The following is a 16,314-nucleotide window of genomic DNA, read 5'->3' as shown; positions in this document are numbered from 1 at the left end:
AGTAAGCAAATTGCTATCTCAAGTGCATTAATGGTAAGAGTTTGTTTTCCTCACTATGATAGCACCTCCTGAGTCAGAAAGTTATGGATTCAAATCCCACTCCACGATATCAGCATACAATCTAGGCTGACACTCCAGTGCTAAACTGAGGGATCCCATAGCACTATTCAAACAAGAGTAGGAGAGTTCTCCCCAGTGTCCTGGCCAATATTCATCCCCCAACCAACATCACTAAAATAGATTATGTGGTCATTATCACATTGCTGTGGGCAAATTGCCTGCTGTGTTTTGTAAATTAGAATAATGGCTGCACTTTAAAAGTACCTTGTTGGCTGTAAAGTGTTTTGGGACATCCTGAGGTGGTGAAAAGTAATTGTAAGTTATTTCTATTTTTTCTTGGCAATTTGTGTTACAAATATATGAAGCAGGGTGAGTGATCTTCTCCCATCACTGTCCCTGCCTATTTTCCTCCCCCACTTCTTTTCAATCTTGATATGTCCACTTATTTGCCTTGCAAAGCACTCTGAGACATTCTTCTATGTGTGGACTGCTGTATTAATGCTGGTCTGAGAAATATGGATCCTATCCCAACTTTATAATCTGACAAAGTTTGGTATAAGTACTCTATAATCCCCAAAGGTAATGAAACAAAACTCCAAAACTCGCATTCAACTTCACATCGCCAATATTCAATCTTCCAAGATAACATTCTCTTTTCCCCCCCACCTGCTTAGATTTGATTAACCTAGCCTCAACTTATTTTGCTTGGAGAGTGTTCTGTAGATCCATTCTGTGAGGGAAAGATAGTTTTTCACTACAGGCTTGTGTTGTGGAGTATTACAAAGATACACAACACAGGTCTGTTTCAGAAAAAAGAATCGTTTATTATAAAGAACTTGATCAAGGGAGAAACTGCTCTACACGAGTTCAGTAACTCTGTGTCCCAATCAGCCGTTCTCACCAAGCAGCTTCGGACTGCTATTTTTCTGCATTAAAAATACATACAAAATCATGAAGCATACGCTTGGAAGTTTTCCATTGGTTGTTTCCCCTAACATCACAAGTTCTCGCCTACTTACAACAATTTCATTGGTACATACAATTGTATTATGTCATTTCCGTGCATCTCTTATCTGATTAGTTACGTGCTACATCATTACTTTTCTACGGTTAAGCAACTTCTGTGAACTTCTTCCCAGACAAATGTTTGTCTTCTGCTACTATCGTCCTTGACTAACTTGACAGACAATGCTGGGGTGTCTCAATCATTCTTTTGTATCGTTATCTCATACCATGTTATGTGCTCACTAACTGTTCTTGCAGCTTGTTCTTTTATGATAAACTTCGTGTTTTTCTATCACATCTACCAAATACTGCCGCCTTGAGAATTATGCTTTACGGTCTTACACTCATCTAAGTTCAGCTACAAACTTTTTGGAAAATACTAATGATTTTAACCCTTTCACTTGTTAATGGTATACTTGTGACCTTGCCTGTTTACATCCATAACATCTGCATCTGTCAGCATTTTAAAAACCTCCATCAGGGCTCTGTTTAATAGTCTTTACTCCGATGAAAGCAAGTTTGGGTCAGGTGAGTCTTCATAACTTAAAACCCCAAATATTGAAATCATATTGGTTGCTCTTCTCTGATCCCTGTCCAATGCAACAAGTGTCCTTTTGATGGTTGTACCCAAATTTAAATACCACATTTCAAATATTCTGCCTTTCCTCCACTGTATCCAGTAGCCTTTAGCACCAATTACATCTGATAAATATTAAATTAATTTAGAATTTAAACCCTGCTCTCAAACAGAATCAAGCTTTAAAGTGGCCACATTTAAATCTGCACACCAGGACACCCTCCCCACAAGCCAACAATGCAGCATGCTGCCAGGAATTTTTGGTCGGGACTTAAATGCAACAGATGAAATGCTTTAAGGCATTTGAAAAAATAAAACTACCCAACAGCACAATGTACCAGAAAAATATTCATGGTTGCAATCCACAAAATGTTGCCTGTCAACATATTGCGTATGCACTGTTTGTCCATGGCAAGACGTAACACAACATAACAGTTCTTTTATTGCATCTTGTGCATACCCATACTTCAGCATGGCACACATTATAGCTGTACTTTACAATTGAAAGCATTGTAATACTTGCAGCTTCCTAGAGTTTCATACATCAACTATGGCTTTCATCAATGATACATTGTAGTGAGAAATGCATTGGTGATTGGGCAGCTGTGCTGTGCTATTCAGTAGGAAAGGAGATGAATATGCTGACCAATGCATCAGCCACTTGTGCTGGTCACACATGCAGAAAAACGTTAGCTATTATTGCAGTGCTAGCCAAGATTGAGCAGCAGACTTAACAGTTGAAGGTAATGATGACCTTGCCAATCTGGCAATGCTATCTTTAGTTGCAAATTGGCTACAGGTGTCCTTACAGATGGTAAAACAATATTTGCAACTGGCTCCCTCCTGACCGAAAATCCTTCGTCATTAGCAAGTAGGTATGCCAAGGTCTCAGTGCTTGCTGATCGCCCTGGCAGGCCTGGTTTCATCTTAAGCCACCTCAACAATTCAATACTGTGGAGCATTTTAAAAACAATAGAGTTTAAAAGTCCGAGATTATGTTTTGTTTTACAAAAACAATCTCATCTGGTAAAATGTCGAATACAAAGATTTAAAGGACGTTGCAAAAATAAACTTACAAAGCATATTCCTCTTTAAGAGTTTGAGTGCCCAGTGCCAAGGTGGGCGCTGGGCAGGCCACATTGTCCACATACCAGACACAAGACTCCCAAAGCAAGCGCTCTACTCGGAACTCCTTCACGGCAAACGAGCCAAAGGTGGGCAGAGGAAAAGTTACAAAGACACCCTCAAAGCCTCCCTGATAAAGTGCAATATCCCCACTGACACCTGGGAGTCCCTGGACAAAGACTGCCCTGGGAGGGCGCTGAGCATCTCGAGTCTCATCGCCGAGAGCATGCAGAAATCAAGCGCAAGCAGCGGAAACAGTGTGCGGCAAACCAGTCCCACACTCGCTTACCCTCAATGACTATCTGTCCCACCTGTGACAGGGACTGTGGCTCTCGTATTGGACTGTACAGTCACCTAAGGATTCATTTTAAGAGTGGAAGCAAGTCTCCCTCGATTCCGAGGGACTGCCTATGATGATGATGTAGTGCTGGAACCAAAAGAGCAACCCCAGGGCAAATCATAAAAGAATTGTGCTAGGTGTTCATTTAAATGTACAATCTGGGACCTGAATGATGCTAAGATATGACATTTGTGCAAGCATTCGCTCACCAAGTGCAGCAGACTGCAGTAGGAAATGTGATACCCCTGTGTCTATGGCATAACTGCCCTCTTAACAAACAGAAGTGCAGGAGCTGCCCTCAAATTGTGAATGGAAGGGAATCTTTGTATAGTACGTTTTACTAAGGCCAACAATACATACAGGAAAGTGGCATATTCAGTGTTGTAAAGAGTTTATATTTCTCATCTGCATGTTTGTTATATACTGGCCTGTGCAGTCATTACCCCCACCCCGCCTTGTTTGAAAATGTAATGAGATTCAAAGCACTCTGCAATACATTGCACCTAACAAATACCTGCTTGAGTAAGAACGTCAATGCTCCTAACTACTGTAGGTGGAAGGACTGAGAGGATGTAAAAGATTTGCTTATGGTGAGGTGGAAGTGAAAGTTTAGGTAAGTGTGCTACTTCTATATCATCCAGAAAGTCCTCAGTAGCGAGGGGAGTAGGTCATGTACTCTTTGGGTGTGATTGACGAACCAAAGTGTGGGTATAAAACACCTTCGCAATTATACATTGGCATGCACTCTCCAACTGGAACATGATATAAGAAATAGGAGCAGGAATCGGCCATTCGGCCCCTCGAGCCTGCTCCGCCATGCAACAAAATCATGGCTCAACTTCACTATCTCCATATCCCTTGATTCCCTTAATATTCAAAAATCTATCATTCTCTGTGTTGTGTCCTGAGATGCTCCCACAATGACTCCACGAGGTACGAGACTGTAGTGACCTTAGTCCTTTATTAGTTAACTCCAGAGTGAGGATCACACCTGGTGGCCTCTTAACGTACTCCTCATAGCTCACACCGCCACCCAGTTTAGTGTCATCTGCAAACTTGGAGATATTACACTCAATTCCTTCATCTAAATCAGTGATGTATATTGTAAATAGCTAGGGTCCCAGCACTGAGCCCTGCGGCACCCCACTAATCACTGCCTGCCATTCTGAAAAGGATCCGTTTCTCCCGACTCTCTGCTTCCTGTCTGCCAACCAGTCCTCTATCCACGTCAGTACATTACCCCCAAATCCATGTGCTTTAATTTTGCACACCAATCTCTTGTGTGGGACCTTGTCAAAAGTCTTTTGAAAGTCCAAATACACCACATCCACTGGATCTCCCTTGTCCACTCTACTAGTTACATCCTCACAAAATTCCAGAAGATTTGTCAAGCATGATTTCCCTTTCATAAATCCATGCTGACTTGGACCGATCCTGTCACTGCTTTCCAAATGCGCTGCTATTTCATCCTTAATAATTGATTCCAACATTTTCCCCACTACTGATGTATACTAACCGGTCTATAATTACCCGTTTTCTCTCTCCTTTTTTTAAAAAGTGGTGTTACATTAGCAACCCTCCAGTCCATAGGAACTGATCCAGAGTCGATAGACTGTTGGAAAATTATCACCAATGCATCCACTATTTCGAGGGCCACTTCCTTCAGTACTCTGGGATGTAGACTATCAGGCCCTGGGGATTTATCGGCCTTCAATCCCATCAATTTCCCGCCTAATAAGGATACCCTTCAGTTCCTCCGCCTCACTAGACCTTCGGTCCCCTAGTACATCCGGAAGGTTATTTGTGTCTTCTTTGTGAAAACAGAACCAAAGTACTTATTCAATTGGTCTGCCATTTCTTTGTTCCCCATTATAAATTCACCCAAATCCGACTGCAAGGGACCTATGTTTGTCTTCACGAATCTTTTTCTCTTTGCATATCTATAGAAGCTTTTGCAGTCATTTTTTATGTTTCCAGCAAGCTTCCTCTTGTACTCTATTTTCTCCCTCTTAATGAAACCCTTTGTCCTCCTCTGCTGTATTTTAAATTTCTCCCAGTCCTCCGGCTTGCTACTTTTTCTGGCTAATTTGTATGCCTCTTCCTTGGATTTAACACGATCCTTAATTTCCCTTGTTAGCCACGTTTCCCGTTTTATTTTTACTCCAGACAGGGATGTACAATTGTTGAAGTTCGTCCATATGATCTTTAAAGCTTGCCATTGCCTATCCACCGTCAACCCTTTAAGCATCACTTGCCATTCTAATCAAGCCAATTCGCACCTCATACTATCAAAGTTACCTTTCCTTAAGTTCAGGACCATAGTTTCTGAATTAACTTTGTCACTCTCTATCTTAATAAAGAATTCTACCATATTATAGTCACTCTTCCCCAAGGGGCCTCGCACAACAAGATTGCTAATTAGTCCCTTCTCATTACACATCACCCAGTCTAGGGTGGCCAGCTCTCTTGTTGGTTCCTCGACATATTGGTCAAGAAAACCATCCCTAATACACTCCAGGAAATCCTCCTCCACCGCATTGCTACCAGTTAGATTAGCCCAATCAATATGTAGATTAAAGTCACCCATGATTACTGCTGTACCTTTATTGCACACATCCCTTATTTCTTGTTTGATGCTGTCCCCAACCTCACTACTACTATTTGGTGGCCTGTACACAACTCCCACTAGCGTTTTCTGCCCTTTGGTATTCGATAGCTCCACCCATACCGATTCCACATCATCCAAGCTAATGTCCTTCCTTACAATTGTATTAATTTCCTCTTTAACCAGCAACGCCACCCCGCCTCCTTTTCCTTTCTGTCTATCCTTCCTAAATGCTGAATAACATTGTATGTTGAGTTCCCAGCCTTGGTCACCCTGGAGCCACGTCTTCGTGATGCCAATCACATCGTATCTGTTAACTGCTATCTGCGCAGTTAATTCGTCCACCTTATTCCGAATACTCCTCACATTGAGGCACAGAGCCTTCAGGCTTGTCTTTTGAACACACTTTGACCCTTTAGAATTCTGCTGTAAAGTGGCCCTTTTTGTTTTTTGCCTTGGGTTTCTCTGCCCTCCACTTTTACTATTCTCCTTTCTATCTTTTGCTTCTGTCTCCCTGCATAGGTTCCCATCCCCCTGCCATAATAGTTTAACGCCTCCCAAACAGCACGAGCAAACACTCCGCCTCGGATATTGGTTCCGGTCGTGTCCAGGTGCAGACTGTCCGGTTTGTACTGGTCCCACCTCCCCCAGAACCGGTTCCAAAGCCCCAGGAATTTGAATTCCTCCCTTCTGCACCACTCCTCAAGCCACATATTCATCTGAGCTATCCTGCGATTCCTACTCTGACTATCACGTGGCACTGGTAGCAATCCTGAGGTTACTACTTTTGAGGACCCACTTTTTAATTTAACTCCTACCTCCCTAAATTCGTCGCGTAGGACCTCATCCCGGTTTTTTACCTATATCGTTGGTACCTATATGCACCACGACAACTGGATGTTCACCCTCCCTTTTTAGAATGTCCTGCACCTGCTCCGAGACATCCTTGACCCTTGCACCAGAGAGGCAACATACCATCCTGGAGTCTCGGTTGCGGCTGCAGAAACGTCTGTCTATTCCCCTTACAATTGAATCCCCTATCACTCGCTCTCCCACTCTTTTTCCTGCCGTCCTGTGCAGCAGAGCCAGCCACGGTGCCATGGACTTGGCTGCTGCTGCTCTCCCCTGATGAGTCACCCCCTCAACAGTACCCAAAGCGGTGTATCTGTTTTGCAGGCGGATGACCGCAGGGGACCCCTGCACTACCTTCCTTGCACTGCTCTTCCTGTTGGTCTTCCATTGCCTATCTGGCTGTGTACCCTTTTCCTGCGGTCAGACCAACTCGCTAAATGTGCTATTCATGTCATTCTCAGCATCGTGGATGCTCCAGAGTAAATCCACCCGCAGCTCCAGTGCCGCAATGCGGTCAGTTAGGATCTGCAGGCGGATACACTTCCCGCACACGTAGTCGTCAGGGACACCGGAAGCGTCCCTGACTTCCCACATAGTACAGGAGGAGCATATCACGTGTCCGAGCTGTCCTGCCATGACTTAACCCCTAGATTAACTTAATGTGCCAACAACAATGCTAAATGTTACTGATATAGAAAAGAAAAAGAAAAACTACTCACCAATCACCAGCCAATCACTTACCCCCTTGGCTGTGATGTCACCTTTCAATTTCTTTCTACTTCTTTTTGCCTTCTCTCCCTGCTGCAGCTGCACAAGCCACGCCTCTCCGCCGAACGCTTACCTTTTGTAGGCCTCACCATGCTGCCGCTCCACCTCCCGACTCCCTGCTGTCTCCCTCCTGTTGTCTCCTGCTAGGTCGTTTGCTGTAAAAAAAGTGTTCTAGCCTCTCCACAAAGGCATCCCAATCATCACCATTGGCGAACTGCTGCAACATACCAAGGGTAGCCATTTCTGCATGAAAGTTCATAATCTCGTCGCCAGTTGTTGTGTCCTTAGATGCTCTAACAATGACTCCACGAGGCAGTGTGTAGTACTTGAACTGTAGTGACCTTAATCCTTTATTAGTTAACTCCAGAGTGAGGATCACACCTGGTGGCCTGCCTTTTATACTAGGCCATGCACACCTGTATAGGTAACCTACGAGTCTCCCATTGCTATGCCCTCTGGTGGCACAACTTAAGATAGTACCAACAGTAGCTATGGAGGCTACATGACATTCTGGTAGAGAATTCCAACTAAATTTCTCCTCATCTCAGTCCTAAATGCCCAACTCTTTATTCTGAGACTGTGACCCCTGGTTCTAGACTCCCCAGCCAGGGGGAACATCCTCCCTGCGTCTACCCTGTCAAGCCATGTAAGAATTTTATATGTTTAAATGAGATCACCTATCATTCTTCTGAACTTTAGAGAATATAGGCCTAGACTAGTCAATCTCTCCTCATAGGTTAATCCCCCATCCCAGGAATCAGTCTGGTGAACGTTCATTGCACTCCCTCCATGTCAAGTATATTCTTTCTTAGGTAAGGAGACCAAAACTGTACACAATACTCCAGGTGTGGTCTCACCAGTAATTGCAGTAAGACATCTTTACTTTCATACTCAAGTTCTCTTGCAATAAAGGCCAAAATACCATTTGTTTTCTTAATTGCTTGCTGTATCTGCATGATAACTTTCAGTGATCCATGTACAAGGACACCCAGGTCCCTCTGAATATCAACATTTCCCAATCGCTGTGTAAAAAATATTCTGCTTTTCTAATTTCCCTACCAAAGTGGATAACTTCACATTTCTCCACATTATGTTTCATTTGCTATGTTCTTACCCACTCACTTAGCCTGTCAAAACCCCTTGAAGTCTCTTTGCATCCTCTTCGCAACTTACATTCCCACCTAGCTTTATATCAGCAGCAAACTTGGATATATTACATTTAGTCCCCTCATCCAAATCATTGATATAGATTGTGAATAGCTGAGGCCCAAGCACTTATCCTTGCGGTACCCCACTAGTTAGAGCCTGTCAACCCCAAAATGACCCGTTTATACCTATTATCTGCTTTCTGTCCATTAGCCAATCCTCAATCCACGCTAGTATATTGCCCCCAATCCAATGAGCCCTAATTTTGTTTAATAACCTCTTGTGTGGCACCTTATCAAATGCATTCTGAAAATCCAAATACACCAGATCCACTGGTTCCCCCCTTATCTATTCTGCTAGTTACAACCTCAAAACAATTCTAACAGATTTGTCAAACATGATTTCCCTTTCATAAATCCATGTTGACTGCCTAATCCTATTATTATTTTCTAAGTGCCCTGTTGCCACATCCTTAATAATAGATTCTAGCATTTTCCCTAATACTGATGTCAGACTAACTGGTCTGTAGTTCCCCGTGTTCTCTCCCCCTCCTTTCTTAAATAGTGGGATTACATATGTCCTCACCAGACAATACAAATGCACACGAGGCCCATACTTGAGAGAAGGTCACTCTGTGACCAATAACCTTTATTAGCCAACATTGAAGTGAAGAAGGTGGGTGGAGCTTCCCCTTTTATGCCTGAAAGTCCAGGTTAGGAGTGTCTCCCACAGGTTCACCACCTAGTGGTCAGTGTTCTCACGGTGTACAACTTAGGTCAGTTTATACATGGGTTACAATGACAGTTTAATACATGACACCTTCCAATCCACAGGAACCTTTCTAGAATCTATGGAATTTTGGAAGATGAGAACCAATGCATATACTATCTCTATAGCCACCTCTTTCCAAACCCTAGGATGCAGGCCATCAGGTCCAGGGGATATATCGGCTTTCAGTTACATAAGAACATAAGAATTAGGAAAAGGAGTAGGCCATCTAGCCCCTCGAGCCTGCTCTGCCATTCAGTAAGATCATGGCTGATCTGGCCGTGGACTCAGCTCCACTTACCCGCCCTCTCCCCGTAACCCTTAATTCCCTTATTGATTAAAAATCTATCTATCTGTGACTTGAATACATTCAATGAGCTAGCCTCAACTGCTTCCTTGGGCAGAGAATTCCAGAGATTCACAACCTCTGGGAGAAGAAATTCTTTCTCAACTCGGTTTTAAATTGGCTCCCCCATATTTTGAGGCTGTGCCCCCTAGTTCTAGTCTCCCTGACCAGTGGAAACAACTTCTCCGCCTCTATCTTGTCTATCCCTTTCATTATTTTAAATGTTTCTATAAGATCACCCCTCATCCCTCTGAACTTCAACGAGTAAAGACCCAGTCTACTCAACCTATCATCATAAGGTAACTCCCTCATCTCCGGAATCAGCCTAGTGAATCGTCTCTGTACCCCCTCCAAAGCTAGTATATTCTTCCTTAAGTAAGGTGACCAAAACTGCACTCAGTACTCCAGGTGCGGCCTCACCAATACCCTATACAGTTGCAGCAGGACCTCCCTGCTTTTTTACTCCATCCCTCTCGCAATGAAGGCCAACATTCCATTCGCCTTTCTGATTACCTGCTGCACCTGCAAACTAACTTTTTGGGTTTCATGCACAAGGACCCCCAGGTCCCTCTGCACCTCAGCATGTTGTAATTTCTCCCCATTCAAATAATATTCCCTTTTAATGTTTTTTTCCCCAAGGTGGATGACCTCACACTTTCCGACATTGTATTCCATCTGCCAAACCTTAGCCCATTCGCTTAACCTATCTAAATCTCTTTGCAGCCTCTGTGTCCTCTACACAACCTGCTTTCCCACTAATCTTTGTGTCATCTGCAAATTTTGTTACACTACACTTGGTCCCCTCTTCCAGGTCATCTATGTAAATTGTAAACAGTTGTGGTCCCAGCACTGATCCCTGTGGCACACCACTAACCACCAATTTCCAACCTGAAAAGGACCCATTTATCCCGATTCTCTGCTTTCTGTTCGCCAGCCAATTCTTTATCCATGCTAATACATTTCCTCTGATTCCGCGTACCTCTATCTTCTGCAGTAACCTTTTGTGTGGCACCTTATCGAATGCCTTTTGGAAATCTAAATACACCACATCCATCGGTACACCTCTATCCACCATGCTCGTTATATCCTCTAAGAATTCCAGTAAATTAGTTAAACATGATTTCCCCTTCATGAATCCATGATGCGTCTGCTTGATTGCACTATTCCTATCTAGATGTCCCGCTATTTCTTCCTTAATGATAGTTTCAATCATTTTCCCCACTACAGATGTTAAACTAACCGGCCTATAGTTACCTGCCTTTTGTCTGCCCCCTTTTTTAAAACAGAGGCGTTACATTAGCTGATTTCCAATCTGCTTTTACCTCCCCAGAGGCCAGAGAATTTTGGTAGATTATAACAAATGCATCTGCTATAACTTCCGCTATCTCTTTTAATACCCTGGGATGCATTTCATCAGGACCAGGGGACTTGTCTACCTTGAGTCCCATTAGCCTGTCCAGCACTAGCCCCCTAGTGATAGTGATTGTCTCAAGGTCCTCCCTTCCCACATTCCTGTGACCAGCAATTTTTGGCATGGTTTTTGTGTCTTCCACTGTGAAGACTGAAGCAAAATAATTGTTTAAGGTCTCAGCCATTTCCACATTTCCCATTATTAAATCCCCCTTCACAGCTTCTAAGGGACCAACATTTACTTCAGCCACTCTTTTCCCTTTTATATATCTGTAAAAGCTTTTACTATCTGTTTTTATGTTTTGCGCAAGTTTACCTTCGTAATCTATCTTTCCTTTCTTCATTGCTTTTTTAGTCATTCTTTGCTGTTGTATAAAATGTTCCCAATCTTCTAGTTTCCCACTAACCTTGGCCACCTTATACGCATTGGTTTTTAATTTGATACTCTCCTTTATTTCCTTGGTTATCCCTGGCTGGTTATACCTTCTCTTACCACCCTTCTTTTTCACTGGAATATATTTTTGTTGCGCACTATGAAAGAGCTCCTTAAAAGTCCTCCACTGTTCCTCAATTGTGCCACCGTTTAGTCTGTGTTTCCAGTCTACTTTAGCCAACTCTGCCCTCATCCCACTATAGTCCCCTTTGTTTAAGCATAGTACGCTCGTTTCTGACACAACTTCCTCATCCTCAATCTGTATTACAAATTCAACCATACTATGATCACTCATTCCGAGAGGATCTTTTACTAGGAGATTGTTTATTTTTCCTGTCTCATTACACAGGACCAGATTTAAGATAGCTTGCTCCCTTGTAGGTTTTGTAACATACTGTTCTAAGAAACAATCCCATATGCATTCTATGAATTCCTCCTCCAGGCTATCCCATGCGATTTGAGTTGACCAATCGATATGTAGGTTAAAATCCCCCATGACCACTGCCGTTCCTTTTTCACATGCCTCCATTATTCCCTTGATTATTGCCCGCCCCACCGTGAAGTTATTATTTGGGTGCCTATAAACTACGCCCACCAGTGACTTTTTCCCCTTACTATCTCTAATCTCCACCGACAATGATTCAACATTTTGTTCATTAGAGCCAATATCGTCTCTCACAACTGCCCTGATATCATCCTTTATTAACAGAGCTACCCCACCTCCTTTCCCTTCTTGTCTATCTTTCCGAATCGTCAGATACCCCTGTATGTTTAATTCCCAGTCTTGGCCACCCTGCAACCATGTTTCTGTAATGGCCACCACATCATACCCATTTGTAATGATTTGTGCCGTCAACTCATTTACTTTATTTCGAATGCCGCGTGCGTTTCGGTAGAGTGTTTTAATCCTAGTTTTTAAACCATGATTTCTAGTTTTGACCCCTCCTGCAGCCCCTTTATATTCAGTGGCCCTTTTTGTTTTTTGACTTGGGTTTCTCTGCCCTCCACTTTTCTTCATCTCCTTTCTGTCTTTTGCTTTTGTCTCCTTTTTGTCTCCCTGCATTGGTTCCCATCCCCCTGCCATATTAGTTTAACTCCTCCCCAACAGCACTAGCAAACACTCCCCCTAGGACATTGGTTCCGGTCCTGCCCAGATGCAGACCGTCCGGTTTGTACTGGTCCCACCTCCCCCAGAACCTGTTCCAATGCCCCAGGAATTTGAATCCCTCCCTGCTGCACCACTGCTCAAGCCACGTATTCATCTGCGCTATCCTGCGATTCCTACTCTGACTAGCACGTGGCACTGGTAGCAATCCCGAGAGTACTACTTTTGAGGTCCTACTTTTTAATTTAGCTCCTAGCTCCTTAAATTGTCTCGTAGGACCTCATCCCTTTTTTTACCTATATCGTTGGTACCAATGTGCACCACGACAACTGGCTGTTCTCCCTCCCTTTTTAGAATGTCCTGCATCCGCTCCGAGACATCCTTGATCCTTGCACCAGGGAGGCAACATACCATCCTGGAGTCTCGGTTGCGGCCGCAGAAACGCCTATCTATTCCCCTTACAATTGAATCCCCTACCACTATCGCTCTCCCACTCTTTTTCCTGCCCTCCTGTGCAACAGAGCCAGCCACGGTGCCATGTTGCTGCTGCCCTCCCCTGATGAGTCATCCCCCTCAACAGTACTCAAAGCAGTGTATCGCTTTTGCAGGGGGATGACCGCAGGGGACCCCTGCACTACCTTCCTTGCACTGCTCTTCCTGCTGGTCTTCCATTCCCTAGCTGGCTGTGGACCCTTCACCTGCGGTAAGACCAACTCACTAAACGCGCTACTCACGTCATTTTCAGCATCGTGGATGCTCCAGAGTGAATCCACCCTCATTAATTTCTCTAGTACTATTTTTTTTACTAATACTAATTTCTTTCAATTCCTCATTCTCCCTGGAGCCTTGGTTCTCCACTATTTCTGGGAGGTTTTTTGTGTCTTCTTCCCTGAAGACAGACACACAGTATTTTTTAAATTTCTCTGCCATTTCCTTATTCCCCATTATAATTTCTCCTGTTTATCTGTAAGGGACCCACATTTACTTTCGCTAATATTTTCCTTTTTACATACCTAGAGAAGCTTTTACAATCTTTTTATGTCTCTTGCTAGTTTGCTCTTGTATTCTATTTTCCCCTTCTTTATCAATTTATTGGTCGTCCTGTCATGTATGTAACCAGCATACTACTGTAACCCTTATACAATTGTAACCCTCATGTAACCACTACAGACAGTACATACTTACTAGAAATTCACACCTTGACCACGGGGTGTACTTGTGGGAGACACTTCTTACCTGGAGATTCAGGTATATAAAGGGAGGGGACCTTTATATATAAGCGCAGGGCCAGCACTCCTTGATCCAGGTAATAAAGGTGAAGGTCACAGAGTGACTGTGTCTGCAGTATGTGACTCGTGTGATTATGTTTAAGAGTTAAGGACTCAACACCTGGCGACGGGAAACGGGAATCACTGAACTCAGAGGATGGCTCAGAGGAACGTTACTGTGTGGGTGAAGACTGGGACGATTTTGTGGAGAGACTCCAGGAGGCCTTTGTCACGAAGGACTGGCTGGAAGAAGATGTGGCTGACAAGCGGAGGGCGCATCTACTAATAAGCTGCGGGACAAAAACGTACGCGCTGATGAAGGACCTGCTCGCACCACACAAACCAGCCGACAAGTCTTTTGAAGAGCTCAGCCAGCTGATCAGTGAACACTTAAAACCGGCGAGCAGCATACACATGGCCCGGCACCGGTTCTACACACACTGATGTCGGGAAGGGCAAAACATCTCGGACTTCATGGCAGACTTGCAGCGCTTGGCCAGCCTCTGTAAGTTCTCAGACACCTGTAGCGGGGAGATGTTAAGGGATTTTTTTCATTGAGGGCATTAGCTATGCCGGGATCTTCAGGAAGCTCATAGACTTAAGGACTTAACTCTAGAAGGGGCAGCATTGATAGCTCAAACTTTCATAGCCGGGGAAGAAGAGACCAAGCTAATTTACGCGAGTAGTCCTGGCGACGGACCAAGGAATTAACGTGATAAACGCGGCTCAAGATCTCACAGTCAGGCAAAGGCATTTTGAAACTGCAGCAGTCAGACAAAGGCATTTTGTAACTGCCCAAGCTGAAACCGACTCTAAAGGTAGGCCCCCGACAGGGACAATGGAGAGGAGTGTGTGTTTTTGGCCCCAGAGGTCGAGTTTTTGGGCAGGAGGGTTGCCGCAGACGGGATCCGGCCTACTGAATCCAAAACGGAGGTGATCCGTCGTGCGCCCCGGCCCGGCAACACGTCGGAATTGCGATCATTCCTGGGACTTTTGAACTATTTCGGGAACTTCCTGCCGAACTTAAGCACATTGTTGGAGCTGTTATACGTGCTCCTGCGTAAGGGTTGCGAATGGTTTTGGGGGGACTGTCAAGAACGGACTTTCAACAGGGCGCAGAACCTGCTTTGTTCTAACAAACTGTTAACGTTGTATGACCCCTGTAAAAAACTAGTTTTAACATGCGATGCATCATCATACGGGGTTGGGTGTGTGTTGCAGCAGAGTAATGGAGACGGACAACTCCAACCGGTGGCTTATGCCTCCAGGTCACTCTCCCAGGCAGAGCGTGGGTATGGCACGGTTAAAAAGGAAGCACTCGCTTGCGTTTATGGTGTGAAAAAAATGCATCAATACCTTTTCGGCAGACCGTTCGAGTTAGAAATGGACCACAAGCTGTTAACTTCTCTGTTGTCTGACAGCAAGGCGGTCAATGCAAATGCGTCAGCTTGCATACAGCGATGGGCTTTCACACTGGCTGCATAAGACTACACCATACGGCACCGGCCAGGCACCGAAAACTACGCTGATATGCTCAGCAGGCTTCCCCTGGCCACCACCGAGGGGGCAGCGGAGCAAAGCGCTGAGATGGTCATGGCTGTTGAGGCTTTTGACACCGCAGACTCCCCCATCACAGCCCGCCAGATCAAACTCTGGACCAACAGGGACCCCCTCCTATCCATGATAAAGAAATGTGTCCTGACAGGGAATTGGGCGCCCATCATGGGGCGTACCCCAAGGAGGTCAGACCGTTTCAGAGATGGATGAGCTCTCCATTCAAGCCGACTGCCTGCTATGGGGCAGCCGAGTGGTCATGCCCCAGAAGGGGAGGGAAGCATTCATCAGGGAACTCCACAGCGAGCCACCTGGAATTGTGCTAATGAAGGCAATTGCCCGGTCACATGTATGGTGGCCGGGGATTGACTCAGACCTGGAACACTGGGTTCGCAGGTGCACGACATGTGCCCAGCTGAGCAACGCCCCCAGGGAGGCCCCGTTCAGCCCGTGGCCCTGGCCCACCAAGCCTTGGTCACGCATTCACGTGGACTATGCGGGCCCGTTCATGGGAAAAATGTTCTTGATAATTGTTGATGCATACTCGAAATGGATCGAGTGCATCATATTAAACTCGTGCACGACATCCATCACTGTGGAGAGCCTGCGCACGGTTTTTGCAACCCACGGCTTGCCGGACATTCTGGTCAGCGACAATGGCCCATGTTTCACCAACCATGAATTCCAGGAGTTTATGTCGGGTAATGGCACCAAACATGTCTGGACGGCGCCGTTCAAGCCGGCTTCCAATGGCCAAGCGATCCAAGTCATAAAGCAAGGCATCCAAGGATCCTCTCTGCAGTAGCGCCTATCGCGCCTCCTGCTGGCCTATAGGTCCCGGCCGCACTCGCTCATGGAGTTCCGCCAGCAGAACTCCTCATGAAACGTACACTCAAAACGCGGCTGTCCATCATCCACCCAAGCCTGGCAGACATTGTTGAGGGCAAGCGCC

This window comes from Pristiophorus japonicus, chromosome 3 (assembly GCF_044704955.1).
Source record: "Pristiophorus japonicus isolate sPriJap1 chromosome 3, sPriJap1.hap1, whole genome shotgun sequence".
Lineage (NCBI taxonomy): Eukaryota > Metazoa > Chordata > Chondrichthyes > Pristiophoridae > Pristiophorus > Pristiophorus japonicus.
The sequence above is the reverse complement of the archived record's forward strand: the minus strand, read 5'-3'. Positions refer to the sequence as shown.